Source organism: Protopterus annectens, chromosome 2.part0 (genome assembly GCF_019279795.1).
Source record: "Protopterus annectens isolate FY-2018-M chromosome 2.part0, PAN1.0, whole genome shotgun sequence".
NCBI classification, from domain to species: domain Eukaryota; kingdom Metazoa; phylum Chordata; order Ceratodontiformes; family Protopteridae; genus Protopterus; species Protopterus annectens.
This window is the reverse complement of record NC_056728.1, coordinates 1,471,610,348-1,471,627,053: the sequence shown is the minus strand read 5'-3', so window position 1 is coordinate 1,471,627,053 and position 16,706 is coordinate 1,471,610,348.

Sequence of the window (16,706 nt, the reverse complement as noted above, 5' to 3'; positions counted from 1 at the left end):
ATAAACTGAAAGGCTGATTCAACCCACATCTATATATGGAAAAATGGAATACCTACTGGCCAAGTCTTTTATGCATTATGGACACTACAGTTAACTAAGAGTATGGGTGTGTTACTAATAATAAGGGGAATAAGTAAGTAAAAACAATAGGAAGTCATACATTGCTTGTGGTTATTGTAAAGACACATTCTACAATATTCAGTATGAGTGTGTATTTTTATTGAGTTATACAGTCCTTAACTGATGTAAATAAACATTTCTGTTAAAAAGTATATACAGTCAGGCTTTGTGGTATTATTATTATTATTATTATTATTATTATTATTATTATTATTATTATTATATTATTATTAGTAGTAGTAGTAGTAGTAAAATCATAATCATCATTAGTTTATTTATTTATTTTATTTATTTTACATTTGTTGACTGGGAATAGTCTGACTGAGCTGAAAATTGCCCTTTTTCAGCTGAGGCCTGGGGAGAAAAGCTCCAAGAATTACATATTACAATGAGAAATAAAAATTACATAAGCAAAATATTTTAAAGATACTTTCAAAGTGTTGAATACATTATACTAATATCATATTTAGTTTAGTTTTTTTTTTTTTTTGCCAGACTTGACTACCAAAACATGGGCTGAAGCGTTAGTATGTTTTGAATAAACATCAAGTACTAATGTTAACTCCTTTTGCATTAATACTGTCCCTATTGAAGGTGTCCCTTCTGAAAGGGTATACGATGTTTGATTAATGAAGTCACATAAATAAAACTGACAGGTATTGTACTTCAAATTGTGACTCAGAGAATCATATGTTACCGCTCACAAAATGAACCATAATGATGTTCATCTTACTGTGATCATTCCTCTGTGGTTTTATTTATAGCCAGGCAAATCAAGACTCCTTGAATCTTTAAACTAGGTAGATTGGCAGACAGACAGACAGATAAATAGACAGAGATATAGATAGACAGACAGATAGACAGTCAGATAGACAGACAGATAGACAGATGGATAGACAGATATAGATAGACAGACAGATAGCAGAGACAGACAGATAGCAGAGACAGACAGACATACAGATAGATGCACATACAAATGGATTAGATAGATAGATAGATAGATAGATAGATAGATAGATAGATAGATAGATAGATAGACATTCATACAGACAGCATGGATGATGACATACAACAGTTAAGCATTGGCCTCATTTTTCGGCACTTCTATAACAACCTGCTATTAATACTACCACCATTCTGAATGCATTAATGTTTGCAGAAATTGCAGCAGGTTTCAAAAAGTTTGTTCATTTATGACATACAACAGATACAGATATAAATAATTTTGTTCTGGTTCTTATGAAGGAAACTGATCTCATCTGAGTTGGTCAAAATTCATCAGAAAACTATACCAGGATGCTGTCACTGCATTTAATAATTAGATCTCACACAAATTCCTTGATATTAGCATCGGTGAAGTTTGGGCTATACTGTGTTCCCATTTCAGGAAAGCTTATCACTGTCAGCTCTGACTGACCTACTCATAGAATTTTAAACTATTAATCACTTTCACTAGCTGGGGGTCTAACCTGATCATTTATCTTCCCTGATTTAGGTGGTGTGCTTCACATGAAAAAAAATAGTACTCCCCTTCCAGCCCTTCATAAAGTATTCTGCCTTCTGAAGCTACTATCAAGAACTGCTATGCAGCACAGCATACTAGTTCTATAAAAGAAGTATAAACTCCCTCTTATTTGTGCTGCTTTGAATAGCAAGTAATCTTCTTTTCACATGCTGGTTAATAGAACTTACAGGTTCATAGACTTTTGCTAGTTTGTATAAGTATCGCAGTAAAATCAGTCAGTACTTGTATGAATGAGCAAGAAGTGAATATTACAGTTATCCTGCAGTACTCCTCAGTTAATCCTTCATCATTTACACTTAGTTTTATACATACTACACATGCTGCATCTATGGTCATCAGCCATACAGCTCACTGCCATTTACAGCACAAGACAATTGAAACCATACTTTTATATTGTGATCTAGACATGGGGCCCCCATTCTTATGCCTTGTTTTTTTTATATGTGTGCATGTGTGTGTATATGAGATTTGCTTGTTTGTACATTTAATTCTTCACACTTCATGACTTCTGTTGCTTTATGATACACACAAGTTGTTTATAGTTTTTTTTTTTTATTTTATGAGTTCAAACTATTAAATTAATTCACAAGTTGTTAAAAAACTTACATCAAAAGAGACCATCGGGAAGCTTAGGCATATTGCTATTAAATTTCTCTTTCTATCTCCTCTTTCATTTATTTTATTTAACTTAGTTAAGTAAGTGTCCTTTCTTTTTTCTGCTGTGCATGTTGCATCCTACTTGCAATTGTCTTCCCTTATTTTGTTTAATTCTATTGAATATATACACATATATAAGTATGTGTGTGTGTGTATATATATATATATATATATATATATATATATATATATATATATATATATATGTGTGTGTGTGTGTGTGTGTGTGTGTGTGTGTCTGCACTCATTGTTTATTAGCTATATTTGAAAATAAACTGCTTACAACTACATGCATTTACTCTATAAAATAACATTATACTTTATCTGTTTTTGGCTGGAAATGGTGCAGTTTGGATTAGTCCACTTAAAAACATAAAATAAATAAATTAAATTGATCATAACTGCATTGCCACTAGGTGGCAGCAAAACACTGAATTATATTACAGCTTGTGCGTCCTGGGAATAGAATTAATTCCAAATTGTTTTATGGAATGGCTAGCTGTTCTTCTGAAATAAAAACATTTCTGCATGGTACTATGCCCTTTATAAAACCGTAAAGTGGACCAGAGTTGTTCAAGATTACATTCTTTTGTTTTCTAGTTTTACACTCTTTACTCACACATTCTGAATAAAGGAAAACAAAAACTGTAGTAGAAATCTTAAAATGGAAGAACAAGAATTCAGCATTGTGTAATTTTGTTGTAAATAATAATAATAAGATTTTCTGTAACACAAAATTAAGGCAGGGCATGACAATATCAGTTAAATTTGTTCAAAAGAAAAGCATTTTACTTGTATATATCTTTTATACTCTGTATGCAATGTTTATTCAATTTATTTAATAGCCTTTGGTAGAGAAGGCTGTGAGCTCTATTCCCACACCAGGTAGATCAATTGCTGGTAGTACAGCATAAGAGGGATGCTGCACTCCTGGGTGTGCTGACATTCGGATGAGATGTTAAGCTCTGAGGCCCCAATCTGTATGAGAAGGTGGTATGATCCCGTGGCTCCTATCCAAAACAGTAAGCGAATTTCCCTAATGCCTTGGACAAATTTTCTATACCATTATAAATACCACCTTGGGTCTCTCCTGAAAAAAAAAAGGTTGCTAGGCTGGTGCGACTAACTCAGTCAGCAAAGAATAAATTAATAAAAAATAAATGCCATGAAAGAAACATTTCTTCCTTAAGCACAACTTTCTTAAAGATGTTGTTCCACTGGGAATGAAAAGTCATGTACAGATTACCCAGTTCATTCAAAGCCCCTTCCTTATATTTCAGTTACTAAAGTATGGCTATTACATTAATATAAGTTAATGGTGCTCTTATAGAAAAAGTATAAATTTCCTAGAGATTGTTTTAGCTTTTTCCCTCAGTCTATAATTCAGCAATGTATCAGGCATTGTTTCTAACAGCAGAATGTTTATCAAGGCAGTCATCAGCTCAAACCATTACAGACTGGCATACCTTGTGTAGAATGTTCAGCTTCCAGATATGTCTGAAGTTCTGGGTGTCAAATACAGAATGCATCAAACACACTAAAGTCCAAAAAGGTAATAAAAAAAATAAAAAAATTGCAGAAGCATAAATTAATAACATCAAAGGAAGCACCATTAGCTGATATACATAAACATTTAGAACAGTGATTAGATGGCTGAGAGAAAAAGAAAGTGGCAACGTTTGAATGGAAAACATACAGCAAGAAATATAATGTGACATGAAGCAAATTAATGCTCCATGCGAGAGAAAAGGAAACAGTGCTTTACTGCTGACAGAAGTAGACAGATAGCATGAATTATGACACACAAAACACTTGAGGCATGTGTATGTGATCTTAGAAATGAGGGTATAGTAACAGAAGGCAAGGGGGCACTCTACAGATTGTGAAAGAATTTCAGTCACACACTGTGACAGTTAAAAAAAAATGGCATGCATAAATACAAAAAGTCAAAAGGCATTTTTATACACACACACTCACACACATTTTATATATATATATATATATATATATATATATATATATATATATATATATATATATATATATATATATATGGAGAGAGAGACAGAAAGAGTGTTTGATAACTGGAAGGGTGGGCTGGACATTTTCAGTATGACCTGCCAACGAAAGACACACAATTACAAGCAAAGGGTTCAAACATAATATTTTAAAAATTACACAAGTACACACAATTTTCCATAAGAAGACAAGATATCACTGCTCCCCAGATGAAACTAAAGTAACCATCTTTCATCAGCAGACGTATGATGAAAATGTTCCACATCACAAAGGATGCAGCTAGGATACATAGTGAATCGAGGTTCTGTGAAGTGCAGAAGTGTGGGCAGGTAGTGGGCAGGTACATAGTACCAATCACACCAGGAGTAATAACTACAGCAGCAGAAGGCAAACAACTGTGGTGGTCCCACTAGACATAGTGACTGAAAGATAAGGGCAACAAAGAAGTGCCCTCACATGACAGTTATGAGGAAAAAGGGAGTAATGATTATGGCAAAGTGATCTTTTACACAGGAATGTAAAATTTCATCTGAGAATATGTCAGTCAGCTCAACCCAAACTCAATGTCCCTGAACTAGATGTTTCCTATTTGCAGGAAGTATTTAACACTGTAACATAACATTCAAACAATCACAAGCAAGGCTATAGGTGAGTCTTCTCATTTGCTTTCTGTCAAGTATAAATATGTTTTTCTAAATGTCAGTCAGAAACATTATGGTCTGTAGACATTCATAGGTTCATAGGTAGGTACTAGGCTATTGGCCATAGGGCCTATATAAGCCTAGCCAAAAAGGTATCTGGCTTTCGCCACCCAAGAAAATGATTTTCCTGTGCCCCTGTCGAGCAGAGCCATAGAAGTGATCCCTGGGGTGAATTTGGAACTTATAAACAAAGACATTGGTAATCTCCAAACTCTGGACCCCACCCAGTTTGGGTTTGTAAAAGGCAGATCATGTCTCCAAAACCTGATATACTTCTTTGAAGCAGTCACCAAAGCCGTAGACAAGGGTAAGGTGGTTCACAGCCTATTTAGATCTTGCCAAGGCTTTCAACACCATCCCCCACTCTGGAATTATATATAAACTCACTAAACTAGGTATAAATCCCTATGTCACAAGATGGGTTGCCAACTGGCTCACTGACAGAACCCACACTGTGAAAGTAGCAAACTCCAAATCAGACTTCAGACCAGTGACAAGTGGAGTACCATAGGGTTCAGTCCTGGGTCCTCTCCTGTTTGATATCTACTTCTCTGAAGTACAGGCTAACACAGAAGGTCTTTGGCTAACGAAGTTCACAGATGACTGCAAACCAAGAGCCATAATCAAAACTCCTAATGATGTGGACATCCTACAAAAGGGCCTCACTGAGACAGATGCCTGGTGTCAAAGCCATGGCCTCAAGCTCAATGCCAAAAAGTGCATTGTCATCCCCTTTGTTAAAAACTCTGTACTCATGAACTACAACATAGACGGTAGTATACTTACCACTGAAAGTGTGATAAGAGACCTTGGGACACAGGTGGACAGTAGTCTCTCCTTTATAGAGCCCTAGGGCCCAAACAAGCCTAGCCAAAAAATGTACCCTGGCTTTCGCCACCCAAGAAAATTATTTTCCTGTGCCCCTGTCGAGCAGAGCCAAAGAAGTAATCCCCAGGGTGAATTTCCCATTTCCCATCCAATGATCAAGATTTTTCTTGAAGAGTGCTAATGAAGAGCTCTGTTTGACATAGATAGGGAGTCTGTTCCAGAGTATGGGAAGTCTCTGGGACAGGAATCTATCCCTCCAGCATGTTCTGTTTATTGTGGTGACAAGGTTTAGGTCCCTAGAGCATGTAGCTTGGAGGTATTGGGATTTCTTTAAGTGGAGCATGTCCAACAGCTCTGGGTTTGACATAGCTTTGTATGTTAGGCAGAGATCGCCCCTGAGTAGGCGATATGTGATGGAGTAAAGCTGTAGTTTTTTTAGATGGTCTGCATAGGGCATCTGTTTGAGGCCAGTAATCCTCTTTGTGAGGTATTTCTGTGGTCTTTCCAGTTGTTGTAGATGTCTTGTAAGGTACATACCAAAAGGGGCGTTGTACTCTATAATGGGTCTAATGAGTGATGAGTAGAGGGGAACAATGACCTCTTTTTTTCTGGATGAGAATCCTTTTGTGATGAGATGAGCCACGCAGAAGGATTTTCTGACTACTGTGGCGATGTGATTATCAAAGGAGAGACTACTGTCCACCTGTGTCCCAATGTCTCTTATCACATTTTTGGCATTAAGTAGACTAGCTATGTGGTAGTTCATGGGTACAGAGTTTTTACCAAAGGGGATGACAATACACTTTTTGGCATTGAGCTTCAGGCCATGGCTTTGACACCAGGTATCTGTCTCAGTGAGGCCTTTTTGTAGTTTGTCCACATCGTTAGGAGTTTCGATTATGGCTCCTAGTTTGCAGTCATCTGCAAACTTTGTTAGCTAAAGACCTTCTGTGTTGGCCTGCACTTCAGAGAAGTAGATATCAAACAGGAGAGGACCCAGGACTGAACCCTGTGGTACTCGACTTGTCACTGGTCTGATGTCTGATTTGGAATCCGCTACTTTCACAGTGTGGGTTCTGTCCATGAGTCAGTTGGCGACCCATCTTGTGACATAGGGATTTATACCTAGTTTAGTGAGCCTATCTATAATTCCAGAGTGGGGGATGGTGTCGAAAGCCTTGGCGAGATCTAGATAAGCTGTGTGAACCATTTTACCCTCATCTATGGCTTTGGTGACTGCTTCAAAGAAGTCAATCAGGTTTAGGAGACATGATCTGCCTTTTACAAATCCAAACTGGGTAGGGTCCAGAGTTTGGAGATTACCAATGTCTTTGTTTATGAGTTCCACGATGATACATTCCATGGCCTTGCAGACCAGGCTCGTCAGGCTAATGGGGAGGTAGTTCCCGAGGTCTGTCATGGCTCCCCCTTTGTGGAGTGGGATAACCATCACGGTGCACCATTCAGTGGGTACAAATCCTGAGGTGAGGCTATGATTGAACATGGTACTTAGGTAGGGTGCCCGTTCATTCTGTAGTTCATGTAGAACGCAGCCTGGGATATTGTCAGGTCCCATGGATGCTGTGTTCTTGGCTTTGGAGAGTGTGTTTTTTACCTGTGCAGCCGTGATTATAGGAACTTTGCATTTTTCCAGTATAGAGATGGGCCCTCTAGGGGGTGAGAGGGGGGTAAAGTTAGCACTGAACCTAACTGCTAGGATGTTGGCAATATCAGTTGGTTTTGTATATTTAGTGCCATTGTGCTGTAACTCAGAGCAGATCTGAGTGTTCCCATTTAGATTCTTGACATAGCTATAGAATGGTTTGTGGTTGTCTTTAGAGTCAGTGGCAATTTTGTTTTCGTAACTAGCTTTGGAGGATTTTATGAGGGATCTCAGCTTCTTACTGAGGTTGACCAGGGAGTTCCTCCAGTCATGGGATTTTACTCTTTTTTGCAACAGTTTCTTTCTTCTGTTGTAGAGTTTGTTTATGGCAGGGGACCACCAGATTGGCTTCCTTTTTTTGGAGGATAACATCTTGGTTCTATTAGGGATAGCATGATCCATGCACTCGTGTAAGTGCTTTTAAAGTGCATTTGTGTAGGATTCGGCAGTCATACCTCTATTGTCCGTCTGCATGGGTGTCATGAAGTTTGCCACTTCTGCCTTAAGAAGTGTGAAGTTGGCTTTGGAGAAGTTTTTTACAATGGTTTCCCTAATTGGGGTTGGGTTGGGATGTGGATGTCTAGGCTGATTAGCTTGTGTTCAGATCTGACCAATGAGGAATTGACCTCTGGTGTGGAACACCGGTTTCCCATGTTGGTAATGACCAGGTCTAGGATATTGCTGCCCCTGGTGGGGGTGTGAATAAGTTGATCCAAGGCATTGGAATTTATGAATTCTAGAAAACGTTGAGCAAAAGAGTTGGTACATGAGTAGTTTTCCCAGTTAATGGTGGGGTAGTTGAAATCGCCCATTATTAGGGTGTTGGGTTGTACCCTAATACTTTCCAGTGTATCAAGAAATGAGGAGTGTGAATCCTGGGGCATGGTGGGGAGTCTGTAGCAAGCTATAATTTGGATTGCGGTCTTGCCCAGAGTTAGTTGCACTTGGATAACCTCAGATGCATTATGCTGTGCAACTAGCCTGGAGGTGTGGATATCCTTAATGAATATGGACACGCCTCTGCCTTTAGTGCTTCTTTCTGGGTTAGGTGGCCAAAAGGTGTGGTATGAATTGAAGCCTGGTAATGCAGGGGTGCTCTCTGGAGCTTTGAACCAGGTCTCTGTCACTGCACAGATGTCAATGTTCTCCTTTTTAAGGAGTGCCTCGAGTGAGTGCATTTTGAGGTTTAAACTTCTAGCATTGCGTAGCATTACCCTCAGATTTTGCTTGCTTGTACCTGTTACGGTGGTGAATTTGTCATTTGAACCTTGCCTAAAAAAGGCACTATAGGGGTGGCAAGAGCCTTTGCCAGTATCCGGAATCCTAAGGGCGACAGGTGCAGGCCATCTCTGGCCAAGCATCGTGGACTGTCAGTCATGTCGTCCCAGGCAGACAAATACTGGATCCCCTTAGAATGACACCAGAAGCTTAGCCAATTGTTGAAGTCAATCATTTTGTCCTTGTACTGTGGTATCATTCTGGGTGATCGCAGGATGCTACTCAGGGTTAGGGTCATACCTGCCTGGTAAAGTTGCTAAACTTTCAAAATTTGAACACCCACTGTAGTTAAAACTTAAAGAAATGTAATGCTCAAAGCACAATTCTATTTACTCAGATTTATTTTGTATATAAAATACTACACTCCAAACAAGTCCTGCAAATTCTTTTAGATGCACATTTTGAGCAGGGAGCTTTGATTGTGTTCAGGATTAAACAAGGAAATATGTAGGATATGCAAAAATTCAGGAAATTCTGCATACAGCCATTTCACAGATGTCACCTGGCACTTCCTTCTTTTCTGAGGGATTAGTAATATGAACTTTATTACTTAGAATAGACAACTGCAATATAATTTTAAAGATGAATCTATTTTTATGGGAATCATACTCTGGACACTGATAAGTAAATGGGTATCAGATGTAATGCATGCAATTTTAGCAGAAAAAATAACAGGCACATGGAAATAACCACCTGATGTTGAGATGCTATCAACTAGAAAGATGATCCACTACAAAAAGGATAGTTGCCTACCTTAGCAATGTGCCCCATAAATAAGCTGATTTTCACTGACAGATTTCAAAAGTGATAGTATGCAAAGTGATTACATAAAGCAAGTTTATCTTCCATTGTGATAGTACTCTCTAATCTATGCCTCAGCCTTTGAGCAGCCAGCCTTAAAAATTGGAAAGATGAATTGACTGTTGAACTACGTTTGGATTATCTAACATAAGTCTGATATTCTCACTGTAACAGAAACTTGGCTTAAACCCAGTGTAAAATACTCCTAAATTACACCCTGACTACAATATCATCTTTAAGGACCATTTAAAGTGGAAGGATTGTGATATTGCACTTATATTTCCCACAAACTATCAAATTTCCCCCTACAACAAACCAAGACCAAAATTCACTTCAGCAGGTAATTTTTTTCACTTTTGTGAAAATTAATGACATATAAGCAAACATGATTTACTGCCCTTTACATCCCTCCTGTCAACAGTAATGCTCTACTGGAAGATATCCTATATTGGATGTTGTGATGTCCAAGCAATAACCCACTGAACGGCCACCAATAATGTGACGTCCCCTATTATCCTGGGTCAGGAACTAAGGCACTTCAATACTCACTACTGACTCCGATGTGAGGCTGTCACTTAAACAGAAATAATATTCCACAACTTTCCCCTAAGAGCACAACAGGATCACGCTCTATAGCCTGGGACTGGATAGTATACATCTCTCCATCCCAAATATAACTCCTTATTACACACTCCAGAGCAATGTTCCCCAGTTTAAAACCTCTGATACACTTGCACTTAAATAAATTAAAATCTCAAACATCCAAACACTTTTGGGAAAGCCTAGCACTGATTTCCAGCTGTGTCCCTTCCCCAAAGCAATATGGTAATGCTGCCACCAATCAGAGTGTCTTCATGCCCTTTTAAAGGGGTGTACAATTATGAAAATTAAATATTAAAACAAATAGTAGCAAATGACCTAAGCCAACAGGCTTTCAGAGTGGCCCAGGAAGTTATCAAGACAAGTATAAGCACTCTCAAATCACTAAAGAAAACACTGATTGACCAGCCACAATGTAAGTTAATAAAATATTTAATAATGAGCAAATTGATGAAAAATATAAAACAGTAATTCCCAATAAACAAACGCAGTCACCAGGAAAATAAAATTAATTCTATAGGATAGAAATCCAGCACACAGAAAAAATTCTAACTGATCTAACTGATTAGTTATAATTTCCTAAATGACCAAAGAACACTGTCCCTGATCTAAACTAAATTATGACAAGAGAGCAAAGGCAGGCTTACAGTTCTTGGTGAGTCCTTTTTGGGTATTCACTGGATAGTGCATCCATAACTGTCACTGACTTTTGTAACTGACAGCTGACTACTGTCAACTGTCTTCAGCAGGCTCTTTTATAGACTAGCCTAACTGTCATAAATGTTCCAGTTCTAATTTTCATTTCATATTTTGAAAATCAACAGCATGTTTTCTAAAGTTCCTTCCTGTCTTGCAGCTTCTGACAGTGACATATAGCAACTGTCAACATTCTGATATCATCTACAGATCAGATGAATCTGAGACAGTTTGCCTTTAGAATCTTTCTTCACAAACATGCACAGTTAGAAATATAAAAGGACACTATTCAAGTCTTTAAAACATTCTGTTCAAACAGATTATAAATCAGCATGTAAGAAATTATTTACAATATCATAACTAGTCATGTCGGCATATAATACACAGGTTAATCTGAAATTTGCTACATCTAAAGAAATCTCAGTCCCTCTGCACTACATGCTATAGAGACCTCAACCTCATTACCCCAATCAACAGAATGTGCTGGAAGGACAGGTTCATAACACAGAGACTGCCCATGCTATGGAATAGACTTCCCATACATGTCAAACAGAGCACCTTACTGGCCCTCTTCAAGAGAAATCTTGATGAGTGGATGGGAAATAGGAAAGTCACCCCAGGGATCACTCCAATGGCTCTACTCGACAGAAGCACTGGGAACTTAGGCTGGGTGGCATGATGCCAGGGTAATTCTATGGGCTAGGCTTGTAAAGGCTCCAGGGCCATTAGCCTCGAACACACACATGAACCTATGAACCTATTATGTACAAAACCTCAGCCAGATATGCTAGCACAAATAACAGTGGACTAATTTATTTACAGATGTGCATAACAATTCTACTTGAAAAAAATGCTACTAGGTGATGTCAATATCAACTGGTTGGATATAACCTCTAACTCCCCACATTTAACATGAAGTTATATGGTTTCACACAACTAAGTAATAGCCCCACACATTACAGCAAGACATCAAATTTCTTATTAGACTGGATCCTAGTGTCAGACCCTAGCAATTTCAAAACCACAGGTACTATCTCAGTGACTAACTCTCAATCTTGGCAACCAGATATATCACACATCCAATCGCACAGTATATTGATAAAACAACATGCAACATCTCCAAGTTTAATCCCAAAATATTAATTGCAGCCCTATCCATCTATTAAATGGAATATCCAAAAATCCTTCTTTTAGATGATGCTATAAATGAAATGTATTTATTTTACATTTGTTTACCAGGACCAGTGAGAAATGCTCTAGATGCTTGTCTTTGTAATGTAGGAGGAAACCAGAGCACCCATAGGCAACCCACATGAATGCAAGTAGGACATGCAGACTCTACACAGAAGGCACCCCAGCTGAGAATCAAACCAGAGAACCTCTTGCTGTGAGGCAACGATGCAAACTGCTGCACCAGTGCACCGTCCACAATCAATATAACTTTCCTAAAATATAATAAATAGCATTACAGCCCCAAGAAGGAAGAGATTAAAAATACTGCAATCTGGTTATCCAAAAAGAAGAGAATGGTAATACAGGATAGAGAAAATTCTGGAAGGAATGGCAAAAATATAAAACACCAGTATCTCACAAATTTCAGAATGCTCAGCAACTGTACTAAAAGCCAATAAATAAATACAAAAAATATGCAACTACTTTCAGAACAATAGTAAAAATGGGTTCCTATCAGTTTGTCGAAACATCAGCAGTTTGAAAACTATATGTTCGAACTGTGAAGTTTGAAAACTGATTATCACGAAGCAGCGGAACACAGAATTCTTTCCCTGGGAAAGAATGCGGTGGGCCATTTCTGTGGCTTTGCGATTTTCCGCACTGTGGTGGAAAGTTACGGGTCGGGTTCAGGTAAGTGTGTGATTGTTTGGACATTAGGGTTACGGCACGGGTTAGGTGAGTTAGGGTTAGGGCAAGGGTGAGGTGGGTGTGCGATAGTGACAGACTTTAGGGTTAGGGTGGGATAGATGAGTTAGGGTTCGGGCGCGGGTCATGTGTGTGTGCGATAGTGACGGACCTTAGGGTTAGGGTTTGGGTTAAGGTAAGTGGATAGATAGTAGTGTATGTACAGTTTAGTGTAGGGTTAGACGTAGGATTTTAAGTGTATGTGTGTGTGGATTGCTGTTTTTTTGGTGTGCTTGTGTTGTGTGTATGTTTCTTGGAACAGCGATTTTTGTTCTAAGCCTTCAATGGTTTTGCACTGAGAGGTTAGAAGTTCGAACATATGGTGTTCAAACTTCTGCCGTTTCGACGAGGTGATATAGACCCGTAAAAACAACCCTAAAAATTTCTGGTCAGCCATTATCGAAATCTTAAATCTCAGCCAAAAATGCAGCCCTTAATCCTCTCTCAGTAATTCACCACTCAAAACAACAATAGAATTCAACTCTTATTTCATAGATAGTGTAGCATCCCTAACTAAGGACTCCCTATCATCTAATCCCAACCCTGCCCAACAGCCACATCACCATATCCACTTTCGCTTTCAAACCTCTAACCACATTCTATATAAAACTTCTCTTAAAGAAACTTAAACTGTGCTCTTCTTCTGCTTATGATCTTTCAAGTGAGTACCTAAAACTAGCAGCCAACAGCATCACCTAACAAATCTCACTCCATATAAATAGGCCAATCCAGGAATCATACATTCCCTCTCTCTAAAAAAAAAAAAAAAAAATCACCCATTATCCATCTACACTAAGGAGGAAATTCAACACACATCACTAAGTTTAGACCTATAATAATCTCATCCCCCTCTCCAAAATACTTGAAAATGTATTCAAAAACAATTGCGCAACTACTTCTTGTAGGAAGAGCTGCTATGCCCCACACAATACGGCTTCTGTTCCTCCCATAGTACAAACACTACACTTCTAACCTCTGTAGATACTGTCATTAAAACTGCAGATAATGGCAAACTAGTCTCCCCCTTATTTTTAAACTTGTCTGAAGTCTTTGAAACAGTTTGTCACAGCAAACATCTTCTTCAAATATCCGCAGTAGGTCTATCTCAGTCCACTCTTCTATGGTTCAAAAGATACTTGCCCAATAGGTATCAATCAGTAATATGGCAGTCCACTCTCTCTCTCCATACCACCCAGTCACCACTGGTATACCGCAGGGCCATATCCTTGGTCTCCTTCACTTTAACATTCTCACCAACACTCTTTGCACATTCACACAACAGGCCACCATAATACAATATGCAGATGACTCCACACTGGCACACCTCAAAAATAAATTACTCACGAAACTTTAACAGGCACTCAAACATGGCCTTGTAACTCACAACTTATACTTAGCCCCCCCCAAAAAAAATATACTTTTTTCCCAAAATCTACCTCTCATGAAAACAATTAAAATCCTCTCTCTTTAATGATACAATTATTGAAGTCACTTCTCATAGTAAATTATTAGGGATGACAGTGGATGATAATTTTAAATTTGTTTTGCATGAACAAAACTACATAAAAAAAAATCACCAAAAACTAGAGGTGCTTTAAAGAGCCCCAATCTTTCTCACTAACAGAACTAAACTACACTTGCCACTACTTACCTCCTCCCCTCACCACTTTATAATGCTCCCAGTCTTACTAACCTCCAGGCATTACAAAAAACAAAATTTAAACAATACTATAATGTAGTAGCTAAATTTGAATTAATACCATTCAGAATCTACACTAACTACACAGAATAGCACTAAAAAGCCTAGATTGGTTAGAATTACCCCATCAGCTAATATATACACAGTCTCTCACCACCTATAAAATTATCTACCGACCATGAGTTTGTGCAATACTAAACACTATTCTTCACAATTATATTCCCACTCAGTCATTATGATCCAATGACCAGAGACTCTGCTCTCTCCCCAAATCTATCAAATCTGCTGGTCATGATCTGTACTCATACCATGCTGCTAAGTCCTGGAAAGCCTTACCTGTAGCCATCAAAGTCAATACTCTTCATCTAGTCCTTTAAAACCATTCTGAAAGACTTCTTAGCCAAAATCTGACTTTGTTCTTGCTCAAACCCAGGATAAACTACTTCCCTAAACATGAATAAGTACCTATCCATGCCTTACACTTCCTTATTCCCCCTTCCTCACTCACTTCCTTACTTCAGTCAATTTCACTTCCATTACTCATTATCTAAATATGCTATAACCCTGTTTTTTTCCTACTTCATTTTGCCATTCTTGTTTATATTGTACTAACTTACCGTTAATTTAATTAAACTAGCGAAAATTTCTCTAAATATTAAATCATTGTCATGTAAGTTGTATCTATACTTAACCAATGTTTTCACATTATGTCTAATTTGTTTTAATTGCCTACACTGTATATTTTTATTGTTTTTTATTGTATTATTTTTTAATTGAAAAATTATTGTTCTTAAAATGATTTTGTAATAAAAATGGGCACCTTCACAGACAGACCTTCCCAACAACCAAATGTCAATAAATAAATAAATTAAATCAAGGATCATGAGGAATTAGTCTTACTTGACAGACCTGTGCTGTGGACCAGTCTTATCTAAGATATGAGTTAGTGAAGATTTATACACGTGTGCCAGATCATCAGATAATTGTTTGGGATTTGGGAACTTATGTAGACAGTGGCCTGTCTATTGTTGTAAGAAAGTCTTTGTATATCGCAGAGCTTATAAACAAAGGGTTTGTGTCTAGATCTAGGGATGTCATTCCCCTCTTTACTCAGCTTTCATTAGGCCAATCATTGATTACAATGTCCCTTTGGCATATATCTATCCACACACGTGCAACAACTGTAATTCCCACAGATATATCTTACTAAAAGGATACAAGTCCTAAACAACATGTCTTTCATGGACCAGCTCAAAGCCCTGTCTCTATGCTTGGTGTCCTACAGACTTGACCTGTGTCTGGCATACAAGACATCCTCTGACCCATTACTGATTCATTTACTGCACATTAGCAAGTCAAATGGCATCAGAAATACTCCGTCTGGGGATCTAAACTTATTCTACAACAGCAACAGAATAGTTTGGAGGGACAGGTGTATCTCACAGAGGATATTGCTGCTGTGGAACAGATTTCCTATCCACATAAAACAAAGTCCATCCCTGCCCATTTTCAAGCACAACTTAGATCTATGGATAGGAAACAGGAAATTTACCCAAGGACTGATCCCTGTACTAATAATGGACAGTAGTATCTCCTAAACGTTTTATCCCATGCATTGTTCCCCTCAAATTATCTGTAGTATGAGTCCAGTTATTCTCATTAGGGGAAATATATACTATGGGATACATAAGGCCAATCTATAACCAAATGGGATATGTTATTTCAAGCACACAAAAAAAGAGAAATTGGCTAGGCTTAAAATGTACCACAAAGGCAGCTAGACTAATACTTATCAATGCACCTATCAAGATCATTGGAAATGAATAGATAAGGATAAAATAACAGAAATAAAGCCTTCAGTGGAAACCTTATAAAGGTTTCTACAAACAACAGTGCAAAGCTCAGGACAGTAATGGGAAGACAGAGTAATGGAGAACTTCAGTGTAAAATTCTCTTACAAGGTCACTTGAGAAGTGACTAGTTTTGTAGTAGGGAAACCAAGCTTAAAGTGAGGTCCAAAGGATGGTTGTGCTGACATGTATGAGAGTTAACTTCCTGTGAGAAATGAAAGCCATTATTTATACAAAGAAGTTCTTTAACAAAAGCCAAAGAAATGTAATCAAGTCTGATGTTAAAATATCTGCAAATGATTGAACATGGATATATTGAAACATAGGGAAGAAGAACAGCAATAAATTCACG